This window comes from Leuresthes tenuis, unplaced genomic scaffold, assembly GCF_036924035.1.
Source record: "Leuresthes tenuis unplaced genomic scaffold, fLeuTen1.0.hap1 SCAF_1, whole genome shotgun sequence".
In the NCBI taxonomy this organism is placed as follows: domain Eukaryota; kingdom Metazoa; phylum Chordata; class Actinopteri; order Atheriniformes; family Atherinopsidae; genus Leuresthes; species Leuresthes tenuis.
The window spans coordinates 41,519,900-41,542,389 of NW_027325355.1; the positions used below are offsets into that span (position 1 = coordinate 41,519,900).

A 22,490-nucleotide genomic window follows, 5' to 3' on the forward strand; every position below is an offset into this window, starting at 1 on the left:
GAGAAAAAATTTACAGCACCTGGTATTCCCAAGTGGTCTCCCATTCAAGTACTAACCAGGCCCAACCCTGCTTGGCTTCCGAGATCAGGCGAGGTCAGGCATGTTCCGGGTGGTGTGGCCGTAAGCAGCAATGTCTCTGACAAATGTGCATTATATAGGTACTGGAATCATACGGTTCCTCTATGTAACCAGATAATTGCCGAGAAAGGCTGATGTGTAGCGGGTAAATCATCTTCTCTGATGTGATCATTCTCTGCAACTGAAACTGAGACTCTCAGATCACTTCATGTCTGCCAACAAAGCAGCAGCAGCTGAAGATGACCAACTTCCTCATGTGTCACAGGGTGATCAGACGTTGCAACAAAAGACATGCAGGTGGTAGAGAGAAGAGAAAAAGCTTACAGCATCTGGTATTCCCAAGCGGTCTCTCATCCAAGTACTAACCAGGCCCAACCCTCCTTGGCTTCTGAGAGCAGACGAGGTCAGACATATTCAGGGTGGTTTGGCCGTAAGCAACAATCTCTGTGACAAATATAAACTGTATAGGTACTGGAATCATACGGTTCCTCTATGCAACCAGATAATTGCCAAGAAAGGCTGATAAGTAGTGGAAACATCTTCCCTGACGTGATTATTCTCTCCAGCTGAAACTGAGACTCTCATATCACTTCGTGTCTGCCAACAAAGCAGCAGCAGCTGAAGATGACCAACTTCCTCATGTGTCACAGGGCGATCAGACATTGCAACAAAAGACATGCAGGTGGTAGAGAGAACAGAAAAAATTTACAGCACCTGGTATTCCCAAGCAGTCTCCCATTCAAGTACTAACAAGGCCCAACCCTGCTTGGGTTCTGAGATCAGACGAGGTCGGGCATATTCAGGGTGGTGTGGCCGTAAGTAACAATGTCTGTGACAAATGTGCATTATATAGGTACTGGAATCATACGGTTCCTCTATGCAACCAGATAATTGCCAAGAAAGGCTAACTTGTAGTGGGCACATCTTCTTCCCTGATGTGATTATTCTCTGCAGCTGAAACTGAGACTCTCAGATCACTTCGTGTCTGCCAACAAAGCAGCAGCAGCTGAAGATGACCAACTTCCTCATGTGTCACAGGATGATCAGACATTGCAACAAAAGACATGCAGGTGGTAGAGAGAAGAGAAAAAATTTACAGCACCTGATATTCCCAAGCGGTCTCCCATTCAAGTACTAACCAGGCCCAACCCTGCTTGGGTTCTGAGATCATACTAGGTCGGGCATATTCAGGGTGGTGTGGCCGAAAGTAACAATGTCTGTGACAAATGTGCATTATATAGGTACTGGAATCATACGGTTCCTCTATGCAACCAGATAATTGCCAAGAAAGGCTAACTTGTAGTGGGCACATCTTCTTCCCTGATGTGATTATTCTCTTCAGCTGAAACTGAGACTCTCAGATCACTTCGTGTCTGCCAACAAAGCAGCAGCAGCTGAAGATGACCAACTTCCTCATGTGTCACAGGGTGATCAGACGTTGCAACAAAAGACATGCAGGTGGTTGAGAGAAGAGAAAAAGCTTACAGCACCTGGTATTCCCAAGCGGTCTCCCATCCAAGTACTAACCAGGCCCAACCCTGCTTGGCTTCCAAGATCAGACGAGGTCGGGCATATTCAGGGTGGTGTGGCCGTAAGCAACAATGTCTGTGACAAATATAAACTGTATAGGTACTGGAATCATACGGTTCCTCTATGCAACCAGATAATTGCCAAGAAAGGCTGATAAGTAGTGGAAACATCTTCCCTGACGTGATTATTGTCTCCAGCTGAAACTGAGACTCTCATATCACTTCGTGTCTGCCAACAAAGCAGCAGCAGCTGAAGATGACCAACTTCCTCATGTGTCACAGGGCGATCAGACGTTGCAACAAAAGACATGCAGGTGGTAGAGAGAAGAGAAAAAATTTACAGCACCTGGTATTCCCAAGCGGTCTCCCATCCAAGTACTAACCAGGCCCAACCCTGCTTGGCTTCCAAGATCAGACGAGGTCGGGCATATTCAGGGTGGTGTGGCCGTAAGCAACAATGTCTGTGACAAATATAAACTGTATAGGTACTGGAATCATACGGTTCCTCTATGCAACCAGATAATTGCCAAGAAAGGCTGATAAGTAGTGGAAACATCTTCCCTGACGTGATTATTCTCTCCAGCTGAAACTGAGACTCTCATATCACTTCGTGTCTGCCAACAAAGCAGCAGCAGCTGAAGATGACCAACTTCCTCATGTGTCACAGGGCGATCAGACATTGCAACAAAAGACATGCAGGTGGTAGAGAGAAGAGAAAAAATTTACAGCACCTGGTATTCCAAAGTGGTCTCCCATCCAAGTACTAACCAGGCCCAACCCTGCTTGGGTTCTGAGATCAGACGAGGTCGGGCATATTCAGGGTGGTGTGGCCGTAAGTAACAATGTCTGTGACAAATGTGCATTATATAGGTACTGGAATCATACGGTTCCTCTATGCAACCAGATAATTGCCAAGAAAGGCTAACTTGTAGTGGGCACATCTTCTTCCCTGATGTGATTATTCTCTGCAGCTGAAACTGAGACTCTCAGATCACTTCATGTCTGCCAACAAAGCAGCAGCAGCTGAAGATGACCAACTTCCTCATGTGTCACAGGGTGATCAGACGTTGCAACAAAAGACAAGCAGGTGGTAGAGAGAAGAGAAAAAATTTACAGCACCTGGTATTCCCAAGTGGTCTCCCATCCAAGTACTAACCAGGCCCAACCCTGCTTGGCTTCCCAGATCAGACGAGGTCAGGCATGTTCCGGGTGGTGTGGCCGTAAGCAGCAATGTCTCTGACAAATGTGCATTATATAGGTACTGGAATCATACGGTTCCTCTATGCAACCAGATAATTGCCGAGAAAGGCTGATGTGTAGCGGGTAAATCATCTTCTCTGATGTGATCATTCTCTGCAACTGAAACTGAGACTCTCAGATCACTTCATGTCTGCCAACAAAGCAGCAGCAGCTGAAGATGACCAACTTCCTCATGTGTCACAGGGTGATCAGACGTTTCAACAAAAGACATGCAGGTGGTAGAGAGAAGAGAAAAAGCTTACAGCACCTGGTATTCCCAGACAGTCTACCATCCAAGTACTAACCAGGTCCAAACCTGCTTGGCTTCCGAGATCAGATGAGGTCGGGCATATTCAGGGTGGTGTGGCCGTAAGTAACCATAACTGTGACAAATGTGCATTATATAGGTACTGGAATCATACAGTTCCTCTATGTAACCAGATAATTGCAGAGAAAGGCTAACTTGGAGTGGGCACATCTTCTTCCCTGATGTGATAATTCTCTGCAGCTGAAACTGAGACTCTCAGATCACTTTGTGTCTGCCAACAAAGCAGCAGCAGCTGAAGATGACCAACTTCCTCATGTGTCACAGGGTGATCAGACGTTGCAACAAAAGACATGCAGGTGGTAGAGAGAAGAGAAAAAGCTTACAGCACCTGGTATTCCCAAGCGGTCTCTCATCCAAGTACTAACCAGGCCCAACCCTCCTTGGCTTCTGTGAGCAGACGAGGTCAGACATATTCAGGGTGGTTTGGCCGTAAGCAACAATCTCTGTGACAAATGTGCATTATATAGGCAATGGAATCATATGGTTCCTCTATGTAACAAGATAATTGCCGAGAAAGGCTGATATGTAGTGGGCACATCTTGTTCCCTGACGTGATAATTTTCTCCAGCTGAAAATGAGACTCTAAGATCACTTCGTGTCTGCCAACAAAGCAGCAGCAGCTGAAGATGACCAACTTCCTCATGTGTCACAGGGCGATCAGACATTGCAACAAAAGACATGCAGGTGGTAGAGAGAAGAGAAAAAATTTACAGCACCTGGTATTCCCAAGTGGTCTCCCATTCAAGTACTAACCAGGCCCAACCCTGCTTGGCTTCCGAGATCAGGCGAGGTCAGGCATGTTCCGGGTGGTGTGGCCGTAAGCAGCAATGTCTCTGACAAATGTGCATTATATAGGTACTGGAATCATACGGTTCCTCTATGTAACCAGATAATTGCCGAGAAAGGCTGATGTGTAGCGGGTAAATCATCTTCTCTGATGTGATCATTCTCTGCAACTGAAACTGAGACTCTCAGATCACTTCATGTCTGCCAACAAAGCAGCAGCAGCTGAAGATGACCAACTTCCTCATGTGTCACAGGGTGATCAGACGTTGCAACAAAAGACATGCAGGTGGTAGAGAGAAGAGAAAAAATTTACAGCACCTGGTATTCCCAAGTGGTCTCCCATCCAAGTACTAACCAGGCCCAACCCTGCTTGGCTTCCAAGATCCGACAAGGTCAGGCATGTTCCGGGTGGTGTGGCCGTAAGCAGCAATGTCTCTGACAAATGTGCATTATATAGGTACTGGAATCATACGGTTCCTCTATGCAACCAGATAATTGCCGAGAAAGGCTGATGTGTAGCGGGTAAATCATCTTCTCTGATGTGATCATTCTCTGCAACTGAAACTGAGACTCTCAGATCACTTCATGTCTGCCAACAAAGCAGCAGAAGCTGAAGATGACCAACTTCCTCATGTGTCACAGGGTGATCAGACGTTGCAACAAAAGACATGCAGGTGGTAGAGAGAAGAGAAAAAGCTTACAGCACCTGGTATTCGCAAGCGGTCTCCCATTCAAGAACTAACCAGGCCCAACCCTGCTTGGCTTCCGAGATCAGACGAGGTCGAGCTTATTCAGGGTGGTGTGGCGGTAAGCAACAATATCTGGTACAAATGTGTATTATATAGGTACTGGGATCATACACTTCCTCTATGTAACCAGATAATTGCCGAGAAAGGCTGACTCTTAGTGGGCACATCTTCCTCCTTGATGTGATTATTCTCTGGAGCTGAAACTGAGACTCTCAGATCACTTCATGTCTGCCAACAAAGCAGCAGCAGCAGCTGAAGATGACCAACTTCCTCATGTGTCACAGGGTGATCAGACGTTGCAACAAAAGACATGCAGGTGGTAGAGAGAAGAGAAAAAATTTACAGCACCTGGTATTCCCAAGTGGTCTCCCATCCAAGTACTAACCAGGCCCAACCCTGCTTGGCTTCCAAGATCCGACAAGGTCAGGCATGTTCCGGGTGGTGTGGCCGTAAGCAGCAATGTCTCTGACAAATGTGCATTATATAGGTACTGGAATCATACGGTTCCTCTATGCAACCAGATAATTGCCGAGAAAGGCTGATGTGTAGCGGGTAAATCATCTTCTCTGATGTGATCATTCTCTGCAACTGAAACTGAGACTCTCAGATCACTTCATGTCTGCCAACAAAGCAGCAGCAGCTGAAGATGACCAACTTCCTCATGTGTCACAGGGTGATCAGACGTTGCAACAAAAGACATGCAGGTGGTTGAGAGAAGAGAAAAAGCTTACAGCACCTGGTATTCCCAAGCTGTCTCCCATTCAAGTACTAACAAGGCCCAACCCTGCTTGGCTTCCAAGATCAGACGAGGTCGGGCATGTTCAGGGTGGTGTGTCCGTAAGCAACAATGTCTGTGACAAATGTGCATTATATAGGTACTGGAATCATACAGTTCCTCTATGTAACCAGATAATTGCAGAGAAAGGCTAACTTGTAGTGGGCACATCTTCTTCCCTGATGTGATAATTCTCTGCAGCTGAAACTGAGACTCTCAGATCACTTTGTGTCTGCCAACAAAGCAGCAGCAGCTGAAGATGACCAACTTCCTCATGTGTCACAGGGTGATCAGACGTTGCAACAAAAGACATGCAGGTGGTAGAGAGAAGAGAAAAAGCTTACAGCACCTGGTATTCCCAAGCGGTCTCTCATCCAAGTACTAACCAGGCCCAACCCTCCTTGGCTTCTGTGAGCAGACGAGGTCAGACATATTCAGGGTGGTTTGGCCGTAAGCAACAATCTCTGTGACAAATGTGCATTATATAGGCAATGGAATCATATGGTTCCTCTATGTAACAAGATAATTGCCGAGAAAGGCTGATATGTAGTGGGCACATCTTGTTCCCTGACGTGATAATTTTCTCCAGCTGAAAATGAGACTCTAAGATCACTTCGTGTCTGCCAACAAAGCAGCAGCAGCTGAAGATGACCAACTTCCTCATGTGTCACAGGGCGATCAGACATTGCAACAAAAGACATGCAGGTGGTAGAGAGAAGAGAAAAAATTTACAGCACCTGGTATTCCCAAGTGGTCTCCCATTCAAGTACTAACCAGGCCCAACCCTGCTTGGCTTCCGAGATCAGGCGAGGTCAGGCATGTTCCGGGTGGTGTGGCCGTAAGCAGCAATGTCTCTGACAAATGTGCATTATATAGGTACTGGAATCATACGGTTCCTCTATGTAACCAGATAATTGCCGAGAAAGGCTGATGTGTAGCGGGTAAATCATCTTCTCTGATGTGATCATTCTCTGCAACTGAAACTGAGACTCTCAGATCACTTCATGTCTGCCAACAAAGCAGCAGCAGCTGAAGATGACCAACTTCCTCATGTGTCACAGGGTGATCAGACGTTGCAACAAAAGACATGCAGGTGGTAGAGAGAAGAGAAAAAATTTACAGCACCTGGTATTCCCAAGTGGTCTCCCATCCAAGTACTAACCAGGCCCAACCCTGCTTGGCTTCCAAGATCCGACAAGGTCAGGCATGTTCCGGGTGGTGTGGCCGTAAGCAGCAATGTCTCTGACAAATGTGCATTATATAGGTACTGGAATCATACGGTTCCTCTATGCAACCAGATAATTGCCGAGAAAGGCTGATGTGTAGCGGGTAAATCATCTTCTCTGATGTGATCATTCTCTGCAACTGAAACTGAGACTCTCAGATCACTTCATGTCTGCCAACAAAGCAGCAGAAGCTGAAGATGACCAACTTCCTCATGTGTCACAGGGTGATCAGACGTTGCAACAAAAGACATGCAGGTGGTAGAGAGAAGAGAAAAAGCTTACAGCACCTGGTATTCGCAAGCGGTCTCCCATTCAAGAACTAACCAGGCCCAACCCTGCTTGGCTTCCGAGATCAGACGAGGTCGAGCTTATTCAGGGTGGTGTGGCGGTAAGCAACAATATCTGGTACAAATGTGTATTATATAGGTACTGGGATCATACACTTCCTCTATGTAACCAGATAATTGCCGAGAAAGGCTGACTCTTAGTGGGCACATCTTCCTCCTTGATGTGATTATTCTCTGGAGCTGAAACTGAGACTCTCAGATCACTTCATGTCTGCCAACAAAGCAGCAGCAGCAGCTGAAGATGACCAACTTCCTCATGTGTCACAGGGTGATCAGACGTTGCAACAAAAGACATGCAGGTTGTAGAGAGAAGAGAAAAAGCTTACAGCAAATGGTATTTTCAAGCGGTCTCCCACCCAAGTACTAACCAGGCCCAACCCTGCTTGGCTTCCGAGATCAGACGAGGTCAGGCATATTGAGGGTGGTGTGGCCGTAAGCAACAATGTCTGTGACAAATGTGCATTATATAAGTACAGGAATCATACGGTTCCTCTATGTAACCAGATAATTGCTGAGAAAGGCTGATGTGTAGTGGGCACATCTTCTTCCCTGACGTGATTATTCTCTTCAGCTGAAACTGAGACTCTCAGATCACTTCGTGTCTTCAAACAAAGCAGCAGCAGCTGAAGATGACCAACTTCCTCATGTGTCACAGGGTGATCAGACGTTGCAACAAAAGACATGCAGGTTGTAGAGAGAAGAGAAAACGCTTACAGCACCTGGTATTCCCAAGCAGTCTCCCATTGAAGTACTGACCAGGCCCAACCCTCCTTGGCTTCCGAGATCAGACGAGGTCGGGCATATTCAGGGTGGTGTGGCCGTAAGGAACAATTTCTGTGACAAATGTGCATTATATAAGTACTGGAATCATACACTTCCTCTATGTAACCAGATAATTTCCGAGAAAGGCTCACTTGTTATGGGCACATCTTCTTCCCTGATGTGATCATTCTCTGCAGCTGAAACTGAGACTCTCAGATCACTTCGTGTCTGCCAACAAAGCAGCAGCAGCTGAAGATGACCACCTTCCTCATGTGTCACAGGGTGATCAGACGTTGCAACAAAAGACATGCAGGTGGTAGAGAGAAGAGAAAAAACTTAAAGCACCTGGTATTCCCAAGAGGTCTTCCATCCAAGTACTAACCAGGCCCAACCCTCCTTGGCTTCCGAGATCAGACGAGGTCGGGCATGTTCAGGGTGGTGTGGCCGTAAGCAACCATAACTGTGACAAATGTGCATTATATAGGTACTGGAATCATACAGTTCCTCTATGTAACCAGATAATTGCAGAGAAAGGCTGACTTGTAGTGGGCACATCTTCTTCCCTGATGTGATAATTCTCTGCAGCTGAAACTGAGACTCTCAGATCACTTCGTGTCTGCCAACAAAGCAGCAGCAGCTGAAGATGACCAACTTCCTCATGTGTCACAGGGTGATCAGATGTTACAACAAAAGACATGCAGGTGGTCGAGAGAAGAGAAAAAGCTTAGAGCACCTGGTATTCCAAAGCAGTCTCCCATCCAAGTACTAACCAGGCCCAACCGTGCTTGGCTTCCGAGATCGGACAAGGTCGGATATGTTCAGGGTGGTGTGGCCGTAAACAACAAAGTCTTTGACAAATGTGCATTATATAGGTACTGGAATCATACAGTTCCTCTATGTAACCAGATAATTGCCGAGAAAGGCTGATGTGTAGTGGGCATATATTCTTCCCTGATGTGATTATTCTCTGCAGCTGAAACTGAGACTCTCAGATCACTTTGTGTCTGCCAACAAAGCAGCAGCAGCTGAAGATGACCAACTTCCTCATGTGTCACAGGGTGATCAGACATTGCAACAAAAGACATGCAGGTTGTAGAGAGAAGAGAAAACGCTTACAGCACCTGGTATTCCCAAGCAGTCTCCCATTGAAGTACTGACCAGGCCCAACCCTCCTTGGCTTCCGAGATCAGACGAGGTCGGGCATATTCAGGGTGGTGTGGCCGTAAGGAACAATTTCTGTGACAAATGTGCATTATATAAGTACTGGAATCATACACTTCCTCTATGTAACCAGATAATTTCCGAGAAAGGCTCACTTGTTATGGGCACATCTTCTTCCCTGATGTGATCATTCTCTGCAGCTGAAACTGAGACTCTCAGATCACTTCGTGTCTGCCAACAAAGCAGCAGCAGCTGAAGATGACCACCTTCCTCATGTGTCACAGGGTGATCAGACGTTGCAACAAAAGACATGCAGGTGGTAGAGAGAAGAGAAAAAACTTAAAGCACCTGGTATTCCCAAGAGGTCTTCCATCCAAGTACTAACCAGGCCCAACCCTCCTTGGCTTCCGAGATCAGACGAGGTCGGGCATGTTCAGGGTGGTGTGGCCGTAAGCAACCATAACTGTGACAAATGTGCATTATATAGGTACTGGAATCATACAGTTCCTCTATGTAACCAGATAATTGCAGAGAAAGGCTGACTTGTAGTGGGCACATCTTCTTCCCTGATGTGATAATTCTCTGCAGCTGAAACTGAGACTCTCAGATCACTTCGTGTCTGCCAACAAAGCAGCAGCAGCTGAAGATGACCAACTTCCTCATGTGTCACAGGGTGATCAGATGTTACAACAAAAGACATGCAGGTGGTCGAGAGAAGAGAAAAAGCTTACAGCACCTGGTATTCCAAAGCAGTCTCCCATCCAAGTACTAACCAGGCCCAACCGTGCTTGGCTTCCGAGATCGGACAAGGTCGGATATGTTCAGGGTGGTGTGGCCGTAAACAACAAAGTCTTTGACAAATGTGCATTATATAGGTACTGGAATCATACAGTTCCTCTATGTAACCAGATAATTGCCGAGAAAGGCTGATGTGTAGTGGGCATATATTCTTCCCTGATGTGATTATTCTCTGCAGCTGAAACTGAGACTCTCAGATCACTTTGTGTCTGCCAACAAAGCAGCAGCAGCTGAAGATGACCAACTTCCTCATGTGTCACAGGGTGATCAGACATTGCAACAAAAGACATGCAGGTGGTTGAGAGAAGAGAAAAAATTTACAGCACCTGATATTCCCAAGCGGTCTCCCATTCAAGTACTAACCAGGCCCAACCCTGCTTGGGTTCTGAGATCATACTAGGTCGGGCATATTCAGGGTGGTGTGGCCGAAAGTAACAATGTCTGTGACAAATGTGCATTATATAGGTACTGGAATCATACGGTTCCTCTATGCAACCAGATAATTGCCAAGAAAGGCTAACTTGTAGTGGGCACATCTTCTTCCCTGATGTGATTATTCTCTTCAGCTGAAACTGAGACTCTCAGATCACTTCGTGTCTGCCAACAAAGCAGCAGCAGCTGAAGATGACCAACTTCCTCATGTGTCACAGGGTGATCAGACGTTGCAACAAAAGACATGCAGGTGGTTGAGAGAAGAGAAAAAGCTTACAGCACCTGGTATTCCCAAGCGGTCTCCCATCCAAGTACTAACCAGGCCCAACCCTGCTTGGCTTCCGAGATCAGACGAGGTCGGGCATATTCAGGGTGGTGTGGCCGTAAGCAACAATGTCTGTGACAAATATAAACTGTATAGGTACTGGAATCATACGGTTCCTCTATGCAACCAGATAATTGCCAAGAAAGGCTGATAAGTAGTGGAAACATCTTCCCTGACGTGATTATTCTCTCCAGCTGAAACTGAGACTCTCATATCACTTCGTGTCTGCCAACAAAGCAGCAGCAGCTGAAGATGACCAACTTCCTCATGTGTCACAGGGTGATCAGACATTGCAACAAAAGACATGCAGGTGGTAGAGAGAAGAGAAAAAGCTTACAGCACCTGGTATTCCCAAGCGGTCTCCCATCCAAGTACTAACCAGGCCCAACCCTGCTTGGCTTCCAAGATCAGACGAGGTCGGGCATATTCAGGGTGGTGTGGCCGTAAGCAACAATGTCTGTGACAAATATAAACTGTATAGGTACTGGAATCATACGGTTCCTCTATGCAACCAGATAATTGCCAAGAAAGGCTGATAAGTAGTGGAAACATCTTCCCTGACGTGATTATTCTCTCCAGCTGAAACTGAGACTCTCATATCACTTCGTGTCTGCCAACAAAGCAGCAGCAGCTGAAGATGACCAACTTCCTCATGTGTCACAGGGCGATCAGACATTGCAACAAAAGACATGCAGGTGGTAGAGAGAAGAGAAAAAATTTACAGCACCTGGTATTCCAAAGTGGTCTCCCATCCAAGTACTAACCAGGCCCAACCCTGCTTGGGTTCTGAGATCAGACGAGGTCGGGCATATTCAGGGTGGTGTGGCCGTAAGTAACAATGTCTGTGACAAATGTGCATTATATAGGTACTGGAATCATACGGTTCCTCTATGCAACCAGATAATTGCCAAGAAAGGCTAACTTGTAGTGGGCACATCTTCTTCCCTGATGTGATTATTCTCTGCAGCTGAAACTGAGACTCTCAGATCACTTCATGTCTGCCAACAAAGCAGCAGCAGCTGAAGATGACCAACTTCCTCATGTGTCACAGGGTGATCAGACGTTGCAACAAAAGACAAGCAGGTGGTAGAGAGAAGAGAAAAAATTTACAGCACCTGGTATTCCCAAGTGGTCTCCCATCCAAGTACTAACCAGGCCCAACCCTGCTTGGCTTCCGAGATCAGACGAGGTCAGGCATGTTCCGGGTGGTGTGGCCGTAAGCAGCAATGTCTCTGACAAATGTGCATTATATAGGTACTGGAATCATACGGTTCCTCTATGCAACCAGATAATTGCCAAGAAAGGCTAACTTGTAGTGGGCACATCTTCTTCCCTGATGTGATTATTCTCTGCAGCTGAAACTGAGACTCTCAGATCACTTCATGTCTGCCAACAAAGCAGCAGCAGCTGAAGATGACCAACTTCCTCATGTGTCACAGGGTGATCAGACGTTGCAACAAAAGACATGCAGGTGGTTGAGAGAAGAGAAAAAGCTTACAGCACCTGGTATTCCCAAGCTGTCTCCCATTCAAGTACTAACAAGGCCCAACCCTGCTTGGCTTCCAAGATCAGACGAGGTCGGGCATGTTCAGGGTGGTGTGTCCGTAAGCAACAATGTCTGTGACAAATGTGCATTATATAGGTACTGGAATAATACACTTCCTCTATGTAACCAGATAATTGCCGAGAAAGGCTAACTTGTAGTGGGCACATCTTCTTCCCTGATGTGATTATTCTCTGCAGCTGAAACTGAGACTCTCAGATCACTTTGTGTCTGCCAACAAAGCAGCAGCAGCTGAAGATGACCAACTTCCTCATGTGTCACAGGGTGATCAGACGTTTCAACAAAAGACATGCAGGTGGTAGAGAGAAGAGAAAAAGCTTACAGCACCTGGTATTCCCAGACAGTCTACCATCCAAGTACTAACCAGGTCCAAACCTGCTTGGCTTCCGAGATCAGATGAGGTCGGGCATATTCAGGGTGGTGTGGCCGTAAGTAACCATAACTGTGACAAATGTGCATTATATAGGTACTGGAATCATACAGTTCCTCTATGTAACCAGATAATTGCAGAGAAAGGCTGACTTGTAGTGGGCACATCTTCTTCCCTGATGTGATAATTCTCTGCAGCTGAAACTGAGACTCTCAGATCACTTTGTGTCTGCCAACAAAGCAGCAGCAGCTGAAGATGACCAACTTCCTCATGTGTCACAGGGTGATCAGACGTTGCAACAAAAGACATGCAGGTGGTAGAGAGAAGAGAAAAAGCTTACAGCACCTGGTATTCCCAAGCGGTCTCTCATCCAAGTACTAACCAGGCCCAACCCTCCTTGGCTTCTGTGAGCAGACGAGGTCAGACATATTCAGGGTGGTTTGGCCGTAAGCAACAATCTCTGTGACAAATGTGCATTATATAGGCAATGGAATCATATGGTTCCTCTATGTAACAAGATAATTGCCGAGAAAGGCTGATATGTAGTGGGCACATCTTGTTCCCTGACGTGATAATTTTCTCCAGCTGAAAATGAGACTCTAAGATCACTTCGTGTCTGCCAACAAAGCAGCAGCAGCTGAAGATGACCAACTTCCTCATGTGTCACAGGGCGATCAGACATTGCAACAAAAGACATGCAGGTGGTAGAGAGAAGAGAAAAAATTTACAGCACCTGGTATTCCCAAGTGGTCTCCCATTCAAGTACTAACCAGGCCCAACCCTGCTTGGCTTCCGAGATCAGGCGAGGTCAGGCATGTTCCGGGTGGTGTGGCCGTAAGCAGCAATGTCTCTGACAAATGTGCATTATATAGGTACTGGAATCATACGGTTCCTCTATGTAACCAGATAATTGCCGAGAAAGGCTGATGTGTAGCGGGTAAATCATCTTCTCTGATGTGATCATTCTCTGCAACTGAAACTGAGACTCTCAGATCACTTCATGTCTGCCAACAAAGCAGCAGCAGCTGAAGATGACCAACTTCCTCATGTGTCACAGGGTGATCAGACGTTGCAACAAAAGACATGCAGGTGGTAGAGAGAAGAGAAAAAATTTACAGCCCCTGGTATTCCCAAGTGGTCTCCCATCCAAGTACTAACCAGGCCCAACCGTGCTTGGCTTCCGAGATCGGACAAGGTCGGATATGTTCAGGGTGGTGTGGCCGTAAGCAACAAAGTCTTTGACAAATGTGCATTATATAGGTACTGGAATCATACGGTTCCTCTATGCAACCAGATAATTGCCAAGAAAGGCTGATAAGTAGTGGAAACATCTTCCCTGACGTGATTATTCTCTCCAGCTGAAACTGAGACTCTCAGATCACTTCGTGTCTGCCAACAAAGCAGCAGCAGCTGAAGATGACCAACTTCCTCATGTGTCACAGGGCGATCAGACATTGCAACAAAAGACATGCAGGTGGTAGAGAGAAGAGAAAAAATTTACAGCACCTGGTATTCCCAAGTGGTCTCCCATTCAAGTACTAACCAGGCCCAACCCTGCTTGGCTTCCGAGATCAGGCGAGGTCAGGCATGTTCCGGGTGGTGTGGCCGTAAGCAGCAATGTCTCTGACAAATGTGCATTATATAGGTACTGGAATCATACGGTTCCTCTATGTAACCAGATAATTGCCGAGAAAGGCTGATGTGTAGCGGGTAAATCATCTTCTCTGATGTGATCATTCTCTGCAACTGAAACTGAGACTCTCAGATCACTTCGTGTCTGCCAACAAAGCAGCAGCAGCTGAAGATGACCAACTTCCTCATGTGTCACAGGGCGATCAGACATTGCAACAAAAGACATGCAGGTGGTAGAGAGAAGAGAAAAAGCTTACAGCACCTGGTATTCCCAAGAGGTCTTCCATCCAAGTACTAACCAGGCCCAACCCTCCTTGGCTTCCAAGATCAGACGAGGTCGGGCATGTTCAGGGTGGTGCGGCCGTAAGCAACAATAGCTGTGACAAATGTGCATGATATAGGTACTGGAATCATACACTTCTTCTATGTAACCAGATAATTGCAGAGAAAGGCTGACTTGTAGTGGGCACATCTTCTTCCCTGATGTGATTATTCTCTGCAGCTGAAACTGAGACTCTCAGATCACTTCGTGTCTAACAACAAAGAAGCAGCAGCTGCTGAAGATGACCAACTTCCTCATGTGTCACAGGATGATCAGACGTTGCAACAAAAGACATGCAGGTGGTAGAGAGAAGAGAAGAAGCTTACAGCACCTGGTATTCCCAAGTAGTCTCCCATCCAAGTACTAAGCAGGCTCAACCCTGCTTGGCTTCCGAGATCAGACGAGGTCAGGCATGTTCAGGGTGGTGTGGCCGTAAGCAACAATGTCTCTGACAAATGTGCATTATATAGGTACTGGAATCATACGGTTCCTCTATGCAACCAGATAATTGCCGAGAAAGGCTGATAAGTAGTGGGCACATCTTCTTCCCTGACGTGATTATTCTCTCGAGCTGAAACTGAGACTCTCAGATCACTTTGTGTCTGCCAACAAAGCAGCAGAAGCTGAAGATGACCACCTTCCTCATGTGTCACAGGGTGATCAGACATTGCAACAAAAGACATGCAGGTGGTAGAGAGAAGAGAAAAAGCTTACAACACCTGGTATTCCGAAGAGGTCTTCCATCCAAGTACAAACCAGGCCCAACCCTGCTTGGCTTCCGAGATCAGACGAGGTCGGGCATGTTCAGGGTTGTGTGGCCGTAAGCAACAATGTCTCTGACAAATGTGCATTATATAGGTACTGGAATCATACGGTTCCTCTATGCACCCAGATAATTGCAGAGAAAGGCTGATGTGTAGCGGGCATATCATCTTCTCTGATGTGATCATTCTCTGCAACTGAAACTGAGACTCTCAGATCACTTCGTGTCAGCCAACAAAGCAGCAGCAGCTGAAGATGACCAACTTCCTCATGTGTCACAGGGTGATCAGACGTTGCAACAAAAGACATGCAGGTGGTAGAGAGAAGAGAAAAAGCTTACAGCACCTGGTATTCCCAAGAGGTCTTCCATCCAAGTACTAACCACGCCCAACCCTCCTTGGCTTCCGAGATCAGACGAGGTCGGGCATATTCAGGGTGGTGCGGCCGTAAGCAACAATAGCTGTGACAAATGTGCATTATATAGGTACTGGAATCATACACTTCTTCTATGTAACCAGATAATTGCAGAGAAAGGCTGACTTGTAGTGGGCACATCTTCTTCCCTGATGTGATTATTCTCTGCAGCTGAAACTGAGACTCTCAGATCACTTCGTGTCTGCCAACAAAGAAGCAGCAGCTGCTGAAGATGACCAACTTCCTCATGTGTCACAGGATGATAAGACGTTGCAACAAAAGACATGCAGGTGGTAGAGAGAAGATAAAAAGCTTAAGGCACCTGGTATTCCCAAGCGGTCTACTATTCAAGCACTAACCAGGCGCAACCCTGCTTGGCTTCTGAGATCAGACGAGGTCGGGCTTATTCAGGGTGGTGTGGCCGTAAGCAACTATATCGGTGACAAATGTGCATTATATAGGTACTGGAATCATACACTTCCTCTGTGTAACCAGATAATTGCCGAAAAAGGCAGACTTGTAGTGGGTTCATCTTCCTCCTTGATGTGATTATTCTCTTCAGCTGAAACTGAGACTCTCAGATCACCTTGTGTCTATCAACAAAGCAGCAGCAGCTGAAGATGACCAACTTCTTCACGTGTCACAGGGTGATCAGACGTTGCAACAAAAGACATGCAGGTGGTAGAGAGAAGAGAAAAAGCTTACAGCACCTGGTATTCCCAAGCTGTCTCCCATCCAAGTACTAACCAGGTACAACCTTCTTGGTGTCCGAGATCAGACGAGGTCTGGCTTATTCAGGGTGGTGTGGCCGTAAGCAACAATGTCTCTGACAAATGTGCATTATATAGGTACTGGAATCATACGGTTCCTCTATGCAACCAGATAATTGCCGAGAAAGGCTGATGTGTAGCGGGCAAATCATCTTCTCTGATGTGATCATTCTCTGCAACTGAAACTGAGACTCTCAGATCACTTTGTGTCAGCCAACAAAGCAGGAGCAGCTGAAGATGACCAACTTCCTCATGTGTCACAGGGTGATCAGATGTTGCAACAAAAGACATGCAGGTTGTAGAGAGAAGAGAAAACGCTTACAGCACCTGGTATTCCCAAGCAGTCTCCCATCCAAGTACTAAGCAGGCTCAACGCTGCTTGGCTTCCGAGATCAGACGAGGGCGGGTATGTTCAGGGTGGTGTGGCCGTAAGCAACAATGTGTCTGACAAAAGTGCATTATATTAGTACAGGAATCATACGGTTCCTCTATGTAACCAGATAATTGCTGAGAAAGGCTGATGTCTAGTGGGCACATCTTCTTCCCTGACGTGATTATTCTCTTCAGCTGAAACTGAGACTCTCAGATCACTTCGTGTCTTCCAACAAAGCAGCAGCAGCTGAAGATGACCAACTTCCTCATGTGTCACAGGGTGATCAGACGTTGCAACAAAAGACATGCAGGTTGTAGAGAGAAGAGAAAACGCTTACAGCACCTGGTATTCCCAAGCAGTCTCCCATTAAAGTACTAACCAGGCCCAACCCTCCTTGGCTTCCGAGATCAGACGAGGTCGGGCATGTTCAGGGTGGTGTGGCCGTAAGCAACAATGTGTCTGACAAAAGTGCATTATATTAGTACAGGAATCATACACTTCCTCTATGTAACCAGATAATTTCCGAGAAAGGCTCACTTGTTATGGGCACATCTTCTTCCCTGATATGATTATTCTCTGCAGCTGAAACTGAGACTCTCAGATCACTTTGTGTCTGCCAACAAAGCAGCAGCAGCTGCTGAAGATGACCAACTTCCTCATGTGTCACAGGGTGATCAGACGTTGCAACAAAAGACATGCAGGTGGTAGAGAGAAGAGAAAAAGCTTAAAGCACCTGGTATTCCCAAGAGGTCTTCCATCCAAGTACTAACCAGAACCAACCCTCCTTGGCTTCCGAGATCAGACAAGGTCGGGCATGTTCAGGGTGGTGTGGCCGTAAGCAACAATGTCTCTGACAAATGTGCATTATATAGGTACTGGAATCATACGGTTCCTCTATGCAACCAGTTAATTTCCGAGAAAGGCTGATGTGTACTGGGCACATCTTCTTCCCTGACGTGATTATTCTCTGCAGCTGAAAATGAGACTCTCAGATCACTTTGTGTCTGCCAACAAAGCAGCAGCAGCTGAAGATGACCAACTTCCTCATGTGTCACAGGGTGATCAGACGTTGCAACAAAAGACATGCAGGTGGTAGAGAGAAGAGAAAAAGCTTACAGCACCTGGTATTCCCAAGCAGTCTCCCATCCAAGTACTAACCAGGCCCAAACCTGCTTGACTTCCAAGATCAGACGAGGTCGGGCTTATTCAGGGTGGTGTGGCCGTAAGCAACAATATCTGTGACAAATGTGCATTATATAGGTACTGGAATCATACATTTCCTCTATGTAACCAGATAATTGCCGAGAAAGGCTGACTTGTAGTGGGCACATCTTCTTCCCTGATGTGATTATTCTCTGCAGCTGAAACTGAGACTCTCAGATCACTTCGTGTCTGCCAACAAAGAAGCAGCAGCAGCTGAAGATGACCAACTTCCTCATGTGTCACAGGAGGATCAGACGTTGCCACATAAGATATGAAGGTGGTAGAGAGTAGAGAAGAAGCTTACAGCACCTGGTATTCCCAAGTGGTCTCCCATCCAAGTACTAACCAGGCCCAACCCTGCTTGGCTTCCATGATCAGACGAGGTCAGGCATGTTCCGGGTGGTGTGGCCGTAAGCAGCAATGTCTCTGACAAATGTGCATTATATAGGTACTGGAATCATACGGTTCCTCTATGCAACCAGATAATTGCCGAGAAAGGCTGATGTGTAGCGGGTAAATCATCTTCTCTGATGTGATTATTCTCTGCAACTGAAACTGAGACTCTCAGATCACTTCATGTCTGCCAACAAAGCAGCAGCAGCTGAAGATGACCAACTTCCTCATGTGTCACAGGGTGGTCAGACGTTGCAACAAAAGACATGCAGGTGGTTGAGAGAAGAGAAAAAGCTTACAGCACCTGGTATTCCCAAGCTGTCTCCCATTCAAGTACTAACAAGGCCCAACCCTGCTTGGCTTCCAAGATCAGACGAGCTCGGGCATGTTCAGGGTGGTGTGGCCGTAAGCAACAATATCTGTGACAAATGTGCATTATATAGGTACTGGAATCATACAGTTCCTCTATGTAACCAGATAATTGCCGAGAAAGGCTGACTTGTAGTGGGCACATCTTCTTCCCTGATGTGATTATTCTCTGCAGCTGAAATTGAGACTCTCAGATCACTTCATGTCTGCCAACAAAGCAGCAGCAGCTGAAGATGACCAACTTCCTCATGTGTCACAGGGCGATCAGACGTTGCAACAAAAGACATGCAGGTGGTAGAGAGAAGAGAAAAAGCTTACAGCACCTGGTATTCCCAAGCGGTCTCTCATCAAAGTACTAACCAGGCCCAACCCTCCTTGGCTTCTGAGATCAAACGAGGTCAGACATATTCAGGGTGGTTTGGCCGTAAGCAACTATCTCTGTGACAAATGTGCATTATATAGGCAATGGAATCATATGGTTCCTCTATGTAACAAGATAATTGCCGAAAAAGGCTGATATATAGTGGGCACATCTTGTTCCCTGACGTGATAATTTTCTCCAGCTGAAAATGAGACTCTAAGATCACTTCGTGTCTGCCAACAAAGCAGCAGCAGCTGAAGATGACCAACTTCCTCATGTGTCACAGGGTGATCAGACGTTGCAACAAAAGACATGCAGGTGGTTGAGAGAAGAGAAAAAGCTTACAGCACCTGGTATTCATAAGCGGTCTCCCATCGAAGTACTAACCAGGCCCAACCCTGCTTGGCTTCCAAGATCAGACGAGGTTGGGCATATTCCGGGTGGTGTGGCCGTAAGTAACAATGTTTGTGACAAATGTGCATTATATAGGTACTGGAATCATACGGTTCCTCTATGCAACCATATAATTGCCAAGAAAGGCTGATATGTAGTGGGCACATCTTGTTCCCTGACGTGATAATTATCTCCAGCTGAAAATGAGACTTTAAGATCACTTCGTGTCTGCCAACAAAGCAGCAGAAAATGAAGATGACCAACTTCCTCATGTGTCACAGGGTGATCAGACGTTGCAACAAAAGACATGCAGGTGGTTGAGAGAAGAGAAAAAGCTTACAGCACCTGATAATCCCAAGCGGTCTCCCATCCAAGTACTAACCAGGCACAACCCTGCTTGGCTTTCGAGATCAGACGAGGTCGGGCATATTCAGGGTGGTGTGGCCGTAAGCAACAATGTCTCTGACAAATGTAAATTGTATAGGTACTGGAATCATACGTTTCCTCTATATAACCAGATAATTGCAGAGAAAGGCTGATAAATAGTGGACACATCTTCTTCCCTGACGTGATTATTCTCTCCAGCTGAAAATGAGACTCTCAGATCACTTCGTGTCTGCCAACAAAGCAGCAGCAGCTGAAGATGACCAACTTCCTCATGTGTCACAGGGCGATCAGACCTTGCAACAAAATACATGCAGGTGGTAGAGAGAAGAGAAAAAGCTTACAGCACCTGGCATTCCCAAGGGGTCTCCCATTCAAGTACTAACCAGGCCCAACCCTGCTTGGGTTCCGAGATCAGTCGAGGTCGGGCATATTCAGGGTGGTGTGGCCGTAAGTAACAATGTCTGTGACAAATGTGCATTATATAGGTACTGGAATCATACGGTTCCTCTATGCAACCATATAATTGCCAAGAAAGGCTGATATGTAGTGGGCACATCTTGTTCCCTGACGTGATAATTTTCTCCAGCTGAAAATGAGACTCTAAGATCACTTCGTGTCTGCCAACAAAGCAGCAGAAAATGAAGATGACCAACTTCCTCATGTGTCACAGGGTGATCAGACGTTGCAACAAAAGACATGCAGGTGGTTGAGAGAAGAGAAAAAGCTTACAGCACCTGATAATCCCAAGCGGTCTCCCATCCAAGTACTAACCAGGCACAACCCTGCTTGGCTTCTGAGATCAGACGAGGTCGGGCATATTCAGGGTGGTGTGGCCGTAAGCAACAATGTCTGTGACAAATGTAAATTGTATAGGTACTGGAATCATACGTTTCCTCTATATAACCAGATAATTGCCGAGAAAGGCTGATAAATAGTGGGCACATCTTCTTCCCTGACGTGATTATTCTCTCCAGCTGAAAATGAGACTCTCAGATCACTTCGTGTCAGCCAACAAAGCAGCAGCAGCTGCTGAAGATTACCAACTTCCTCATGTGTCATAGGGTGATCAGACGTTGCAACAAAAGACATGCAGGTGGTAGAGAGAAGAGAAAAAGCTTACAGAACCTGGTATTCCCAAGCAGTCTCCCATCCAAGTACTAACCAGGCCCAAACCTGCTTGACTTCCAAGATCAGGCTTATTCAGGGTGGTGTGGCCGTAAGCAACAATATCTGTGACAAATGTGCATTATATAGGTACTGGAATAATACAGTTCCTCTATGTAACCAGATAATTGCAGAGAAAGGCTAACTTGTTGTGGGCACATCTTCTTCCTTGATGTGATTATTCTCTGCAGCTGAAACTGAGACTCTCAGATCACTTCGTGTCTGCTAACAAAGCAGCAGCAGCTGAAGATGACCAACTTCCTCATGTGTCACAGGGCGATCAGACATTGCAACAAAAGACATGTAGGTGGTAGAGAGAAGAGAAAAAGCTTACAGCACCTGGTATTCCCAAGCGGTGTCCCATCAAAGTACTAACCAGAACCAGCCCTCCTTGGCTTCCGAGATCAGACAAGGTCAGACATATTCAGGGTGGTTTGTCCGTAAGTAACAATCTCTGTGACAAATGTGCATTATATAGGCAATGGAATCATACACTTCCTCTATGTAACCAGATAATTGCCGAGAAAGGCTGATATGTAGTGGGCACATCTTCTTCCCTGACGTGATAATTCTCTCCAGCTGAAAATGAGACTCTCAGATCACTTTGTGTCTGCCAACAAAGCAGCAGCAGCTGAAGATGACCAACTTCCTCATGTGTCACAGGGTGATCAGACGTTGCAACAAAAGACATGCAGGTGGTAGAGAGAAGAGAAAAAGCTTACAGCACCTGGTATTCCCAAGCAGTCTCCCATCCAAGTACTAACCAGGCCCAAACCTGCTTGACTTCCAAGATCAGACAAGGTCGGGCTTATTCAGGGTGGTGTGGCCGTAAGCAACAATATCTGTGACAAATGTGCATTATATAGGTACTGGAATCATACACTTCCTCTATGTAACCAGATAATTGCCGAGAAAGGCTGACTTGTAGTGGGCACATCTTCTTCCCTGATGTGATTATTCTCTGCAGCTGAAATTGACACTCTCAGATCACTTCGTGTCTGCCAACAAAGACGCAGCAGCAGCTGAAGATGACCAACTTCCTCATGTGTCACAGGAGGATCAGACGTTGCCACAAAAGACATGAAGGTGGTAGAGAGTAGAGAAGAAGCTTACAGCACCTGGTATTCCCAAGTGGTCTCCCATGCAAGTACTAACCAGGCCCAACCCTGCTTGGCTTCCAAGATCAGACGAGGTCAGGCATGTTCCGGGTGGTGTGGCCGTAAGCAGCAATGTCTCTGACAAATGTGCATTATATAGGTACTGGAATCATACGGTTCCTCTATGCAACCAGATAATTGTCGAGAAAGGCTGATGTGTAGCGGGTAAATCATCTTCTCTGATGTGATCATTCTCTGCAACTGAAACTGAGACTCTCAGATCACTTCGTGTCTGCTAACAAAGCAGCAGCAGCTGAAGATGACCAACTTCCTCATGTGTCACAGGGTGATCAGACGTTGCAACAAAAGACATGCAGGTGG

The 22,490-nt window shown here is 46.4% G+C and overlaps 4 non-coding genes and 52 pseudogenes across 4 annotated transcripts; all 56 read right to left on the reverse strand.

The window, feature by feature from the left end:
- Nucleotides 1–7: 7 nt before the first annotated feature.
- Nucleotides 8–126, reverse strand: LOC140281935 (5S ribosomal RNA; annotated as a pseudogene).
- A 269-nt stretch (nucleotides 127–395) lies between these two features.
- On the reverse strand, nucleotides 396–514 carry LOC140291516 (5S ribosomal RNA; annotated as a pseudogene).
- Nucleotides 515–780: 266 nt separating this feature from the next.
- Nucleotides 781–899, reverse strand: LOC140292409 (5S ribosomal RNA; annotated as a pseudogene).
- Nucleotides 900–1,168: 269 nt separating this feature from the next.
- On the reverse strand, nucleotides 1,169–1,287 carry LOC140294863 (5S ribosomal RNA; annotated as a pseudogene).
- Nucleotides 1,288–1,556: 269 nt separating this feature from the next.
- LOC140273558 (5S ribosomal RNA) lies at nucleotides 1,557–1,675 on the reverse strand. The gene has a single exon (XR_011908044.1). It is a non-coding gene; the product is annotated as a 5S ribosomal RNA (ribosomal RNA).
- Nucleotides 1,676–1,941: 266 nt separating this feature from the next.
- Nucleotides 1,942–2,060, reverse strand: LOC140298721 (5S ribosomal RNA). Its single transcript, XR_011914342.1, has one exon. It is a non-coding gene; the product is annotated as a 5S ribosomal RNA (ribosomal RNA).
- A 266-nt stretch (nucleotides 2,061–2,326) lies between these two features.
- Nucleotides 2,327–2,445, reverse strand: LOC140312500 (5S ribosomal RNA; annotated as a pseudogene).
- Nucleotides 2,446–2,714: 269 nt separating this feature from the next.
- Nucleotides 2,715–2,833, reverse strand: LOC140289320 (5S ribosomal RNA; annotated as a pseudogene).
- Nucleotides 2,834–3,102: 269 nt separating this feature from the next.
- On the reverse strand, nucleotides 3,103–3,221 carry LOC140319495 (5S ribosomal RNA; annotated as a pseudogene).
- A 269-nt stretch (nucleotides 3,222–3,490) lies between these two features.
- LOC140291897 (5S ribosomal RNA) lies at nucleotides 3,491–3,609 on the reverse strand (annotated as a pseudogene).
- Nucleotides 3,610–3,878: 269 nt separating this feature from the next.
- On the reverse strand, nucleotides 3,879–3,997 carry LOC140281939 (5S ribosomal RNA; annotated as a pseudogene).
- A 269-nt stretch (nucleotides 3,998–4,266) lies between these two features.
- On the reverse strand, nucleotides 4,267–4,385 carry LOC140291373 (5S ribosomal RNA; annotated as a pseudogene).
- A 269-nt stretch (nucleotides 4,386–4,654) lies between these two features.
- On the reverse strand, nucleotides 4,655–4,773 carry LOC140286420 (5S ribosomal RNA; annotated as a pseudogene).
- A 272-nt stretch (nucleotides 4,774–5,045) lies between these two features.
- Nucleotides 5,046–5,164, reverse strand: LOC140291375 (5S ribosomal RNA; annotated as a pseudogene).
- Nucleotides 5,165–5,433: 269 nt separating this feature from the next.
- Nucleotides 5,434–5,552, reverse strand: LOC140292803 (5S ribosomal RNA; annotated as a pseudogene).
- Nucleotides 5,553–5,821: 269 nt separating this feature from the next.
- Nucleotides 5,822–5,940, reverse strand: LOC140291898 (5S ribosomal RNA; annotated as a pseudogene).
- Nucleotides 5,941–6,209: 269 nt separating this feature from the next.
- On the reverse strand, nucleotides 6,210–6,328 carry LOC140281951 (5S ribosomal RNA; annotated as a pseudogene).
- A 269-nt stretch (nucleotides 6,329–6,597) lies between these two features.
- On the reverse strand, nucleotides 6,598–6,716 carry LOC140291376 (5S ribosomal RNA; annotated as a pseudogene).
- A 269-nt stretch (nucleotides 6,717–6,985) lies between these two features.
- LOC140286431 (5S ribosomal RNA) lies at nucleotides 6,986–7,104 on the reverse strand (annotated as a pseudogene).
- A 272-nt stretch (nucleotides 7,105–7,376) lies between these two features.
- LOC140293296 (5S ribosomal RNA) lies at nucleotides 7,377–7,495 on the reverse strand (annotated as a pseudogene).
- A 269-nt stretch (nucleotides 7,496–7,764) lies between these two features.
- On the reverse strand, nucleotides 7,765–7,883 carry LOC140288675 (5S ribosomal RNA; annotated as a pseudogene).
- A 269-nt stretch (nucleotides 7,884–8,152) lies between these two features.
- LOC140269156 (5S ribosomal RNA) lies at nucleotides 8,153–8,271 on the reverse strand (annotated as a pseudogene).
- A 269-nt stretch (nucleotides 8,272–8,540) lies between these two features.
- Nucleotides 8,541–8,659, reverse strand: LOC140293251 (5S ribosomal RNA; annotated as a pseudogene).
- A 269-nt stretch (nucleotides 8,660–8,928) lies between these two features.
- LOC140288676 (5S ribosomal RNA) lies at nucleotides 8,929–9,047 on the reverse strand (annotated as a pseudogene).
- Nucleotides 9,048–9,316: 269 nt separating this feature from the next.
- LOC140269162 (5S ribosomal RNA) lies at nucleotides 9,317–9,435 on the reverse strand (annotated as a pseudogene).
- Nucleotides 9,436–9,704: 269 nt separating this feature from the next.
- LOC140277956 (5S ribosomal RNA) lies at nucleotides 9,705–9,823 on the reverse strand (annotated as a pseudogene).
- A 269-nt stretch (nucleotides 9,824–10,092) lies between these two features.
- Nucleotides 10,093–10,211, reverse strand: LOC140294864 (5S ribosomal RNA; annotated as a pseudogene).
- Nucleotides 10,212–10,480: 269 nt separating this feature from the next.
- LOC140294701 (5S ribosomal RNA) lies at nucleotides 10,481–10,599 on the reverse strand. The gene has a single exon (XR_011912807.1). It is a non-coding gene; the product is annotated as a 5S ribosomal RNA (ribosomal RNA).
- Nucleotides 10,600–10,865: 266 nt separating this feature from the next.
- LOC140273635 (5S ribosomal RNA) lies at nucleotides 10,866–10,984 on the reverse strand. Its single transcript, XR_011908046.1, has one exon. It is a non-coding gene; the product is annotated as a 5S ribosomal RNA (ribosomal RNA).
- Nucleotides 10,985–11,250: 266 nt separating this feature from the next.
- On the reverse strand, nucleotides 11,251–11,369 carry LOC140312507 (5S ribosomal RNA; annotated as a pseudogene).
- A 269-nt stretch (nucleotides 11,370–11,638) lies between these two features.
- LOC140300914 (5S ribosomal RNA) lies at nucleotides 11,639–11,757 on the reverse strand (annotated as a pseudogene).
- Nucleotides 11,758–12,026: 269 nt separating this feature from the next.
- On the reverse strand, nucleotides 12,027–12,145 carry LOC140292804 (5S ribosomal RNA; annotated as a pseudogene).
- A 269-nt stretch (nucleotides 12,146–12,414) lies between these two features.
- On the reverse strand, nucleotides 12,415–12,533 carry LOC140319501 (5S ribosomal RNA; annotated as a pseudogene).
- A 269-nt stretch (nucleotides 12,534–12,802) lies between these two features.
- On the reverse strand, nucleotides 12,803–12,921 carry LOC140291900 (5S ribosomal RNA; annotated as a pseudogene).
- A 269-nt stretch (nucleotides 12,922–13,190) lies between these two features.
- Nucleotides 13,191–13,309, reverse strand: LOC140281958 (5S ribosomal RNA; annotated as a pseudogene).
- Nucleotides 13,310–13,578: 269 nt separating this feature from the next.
- LOC140280100 (5S ribosomal RNA) lies at nucleotides 13,579–13,697 on the reverse strand (annotated as a pseudogene).
- A 266-nt stretch (nucleotides 13,698–13,963) lies between these two features.
- LOC140281964 (5S ribosomal RNA) lies at nucleotides 13,964–14,082 on the reverse strand (annotated as a pseudogene).
- A 269-nt stretch (nucleotides 14,083–14,351) lies between these two features.
- Nucleotides 14,352–14,470, reverse strand: LOC140313744 (5S ribosomal RNA; annotated as a pseudogene).
- Nucleotides 14,471–14,742: 272 nt separating this feature from the next.
- LOC140314242 (5S ribosomal RNA) lies at nucleotides 14,743–14,861 on the reverse strand (annotated as a pseudogene).
- A 269-nt stretch (nucleotides 14,862–15,130) lies between these two features.
- On the reverse strand, nucleotides 15,131–15,249 carry LOC140276108 (5S ribosomal RNA; annotated as a pseudogene).
- A 269-nt stretch (nucleotides 15,250–15,518) lies between these two features.
- On the reverse strand, nucleotides 15,519–15,637 carry LOC140270501 (5S ribosomal RNA; annotated as a pseudogene).
- Nucleotides 15,638–15,909: 272 nt separating this feature from the next.
- LOC140297169 (5S ribosomal RNA) lies at nucleotides 15,910–16,028 on the reverse strand (annotated as a pseudogene).
- Nucleotides 16,029–16,684: 656 nt separating this feature from the next.
- Nucleotides 16,685–16,803, reverse strand: LOC140292882 (5S ribosomal RNA; annotated as a pseudogene).
- Nucleotides 16,804–17,072: 269 nt separating this feature from the next.
- On the reverse strand, nucleotides 17,073–17,191 carry LOC140303174 (5S ribosomal RNA; annotated as a pseudogene).
- Nucleotides 17,192–17,463: 272 nt separating this feature from the next.
- LOC140294652 (5S ribosomal RNA) lies at nucleotides 17,464–17,582 on the reverse strand (annotated as a pseudogene).
- A 269-nt stretch (nucleotides 17,583–17,851) lies between these two features.
- Nucleotides 17,852–17,970, reverse strand: LOC140297971 (5S ribosomal RNA; annotated as a pseudogene).
- A 272-nt stretch (nucleotides 17,971–18,242) lies between these two features.
- Nucleotides 18,243–18,361, reverse strand: LOC140269841 (5S ribosomal RNA; annotated as a pseudogene).
- Nucleotides 18,362–18,630: 269 nt separating this feature from the next.
- On the reverse strand, nucleotides 18,631–18,749 carry LOC140288365 (5S ribosomal RNA; annotated as a pseudogene).
- Nucleotides 18,750–19,018: 269 nt separating this feature from the next.
- On the reverse strand, nucleotides 19,019–19,137 carry LOC140273767 (5S ribosomal RNA; annotated as a pseudogene).
- Nucleotides 19,138–19,406: 269 nt separating this feature from the next.
- Nucleotides 19,407–19,525, reverse strand: LOC140317237 (5S ribosomal RNA; annotated as a pseudogene).
- A 269-nt stretch (nucleotides 19,526–19,794) lies between these two features.
- Nucleotides 19,795–19,913, reverse strand: LOC140272052 (5S ribosomal RNA; annotated as a pseudogene).
- A 269-nt stretch (nucleotides 19,914–20,182) lies between these two features.
- On the reverse strand, nucleotides 20,183–20,301 carry LOC140307531 (5S ribosomal RNA; annotated as a pseudogene).
- A 269-nt stretch (nucleotides 20,302–20,570) lies between these two features.
- Nucleotides 20,571–20,689, reverse strand: LOC140282502 (5S ribosomal RNA; annotated as a pseudogene).
- A 272-nt stretch (nucleotides 20,690–20,961) lies between these two features.
- On the reverse strand, nucleotides 20,962–21,070 carry LOC140297186 (5S ribosomal RNA; annotated as a pseudogene).
- A 657-nt stretch (nucleotides 21,071–21,727) lies between these two features.
- Nucleotides 21,728–21,846, reverse strand: LOC140272369 (5S ribosomal RNA; annotated as a pseudogene).
- A 272-nt stretch (nucleotides 21,847–22,118) lies between these two features.
- LOC140303453 (5S ribosomal RNA) lies at nucleotides 22,119–22,237 on the reverse strand (annotated as a pseudogene).
- Nucleotides 22,238–22,490: the final 253 nt, after the last annotated feature.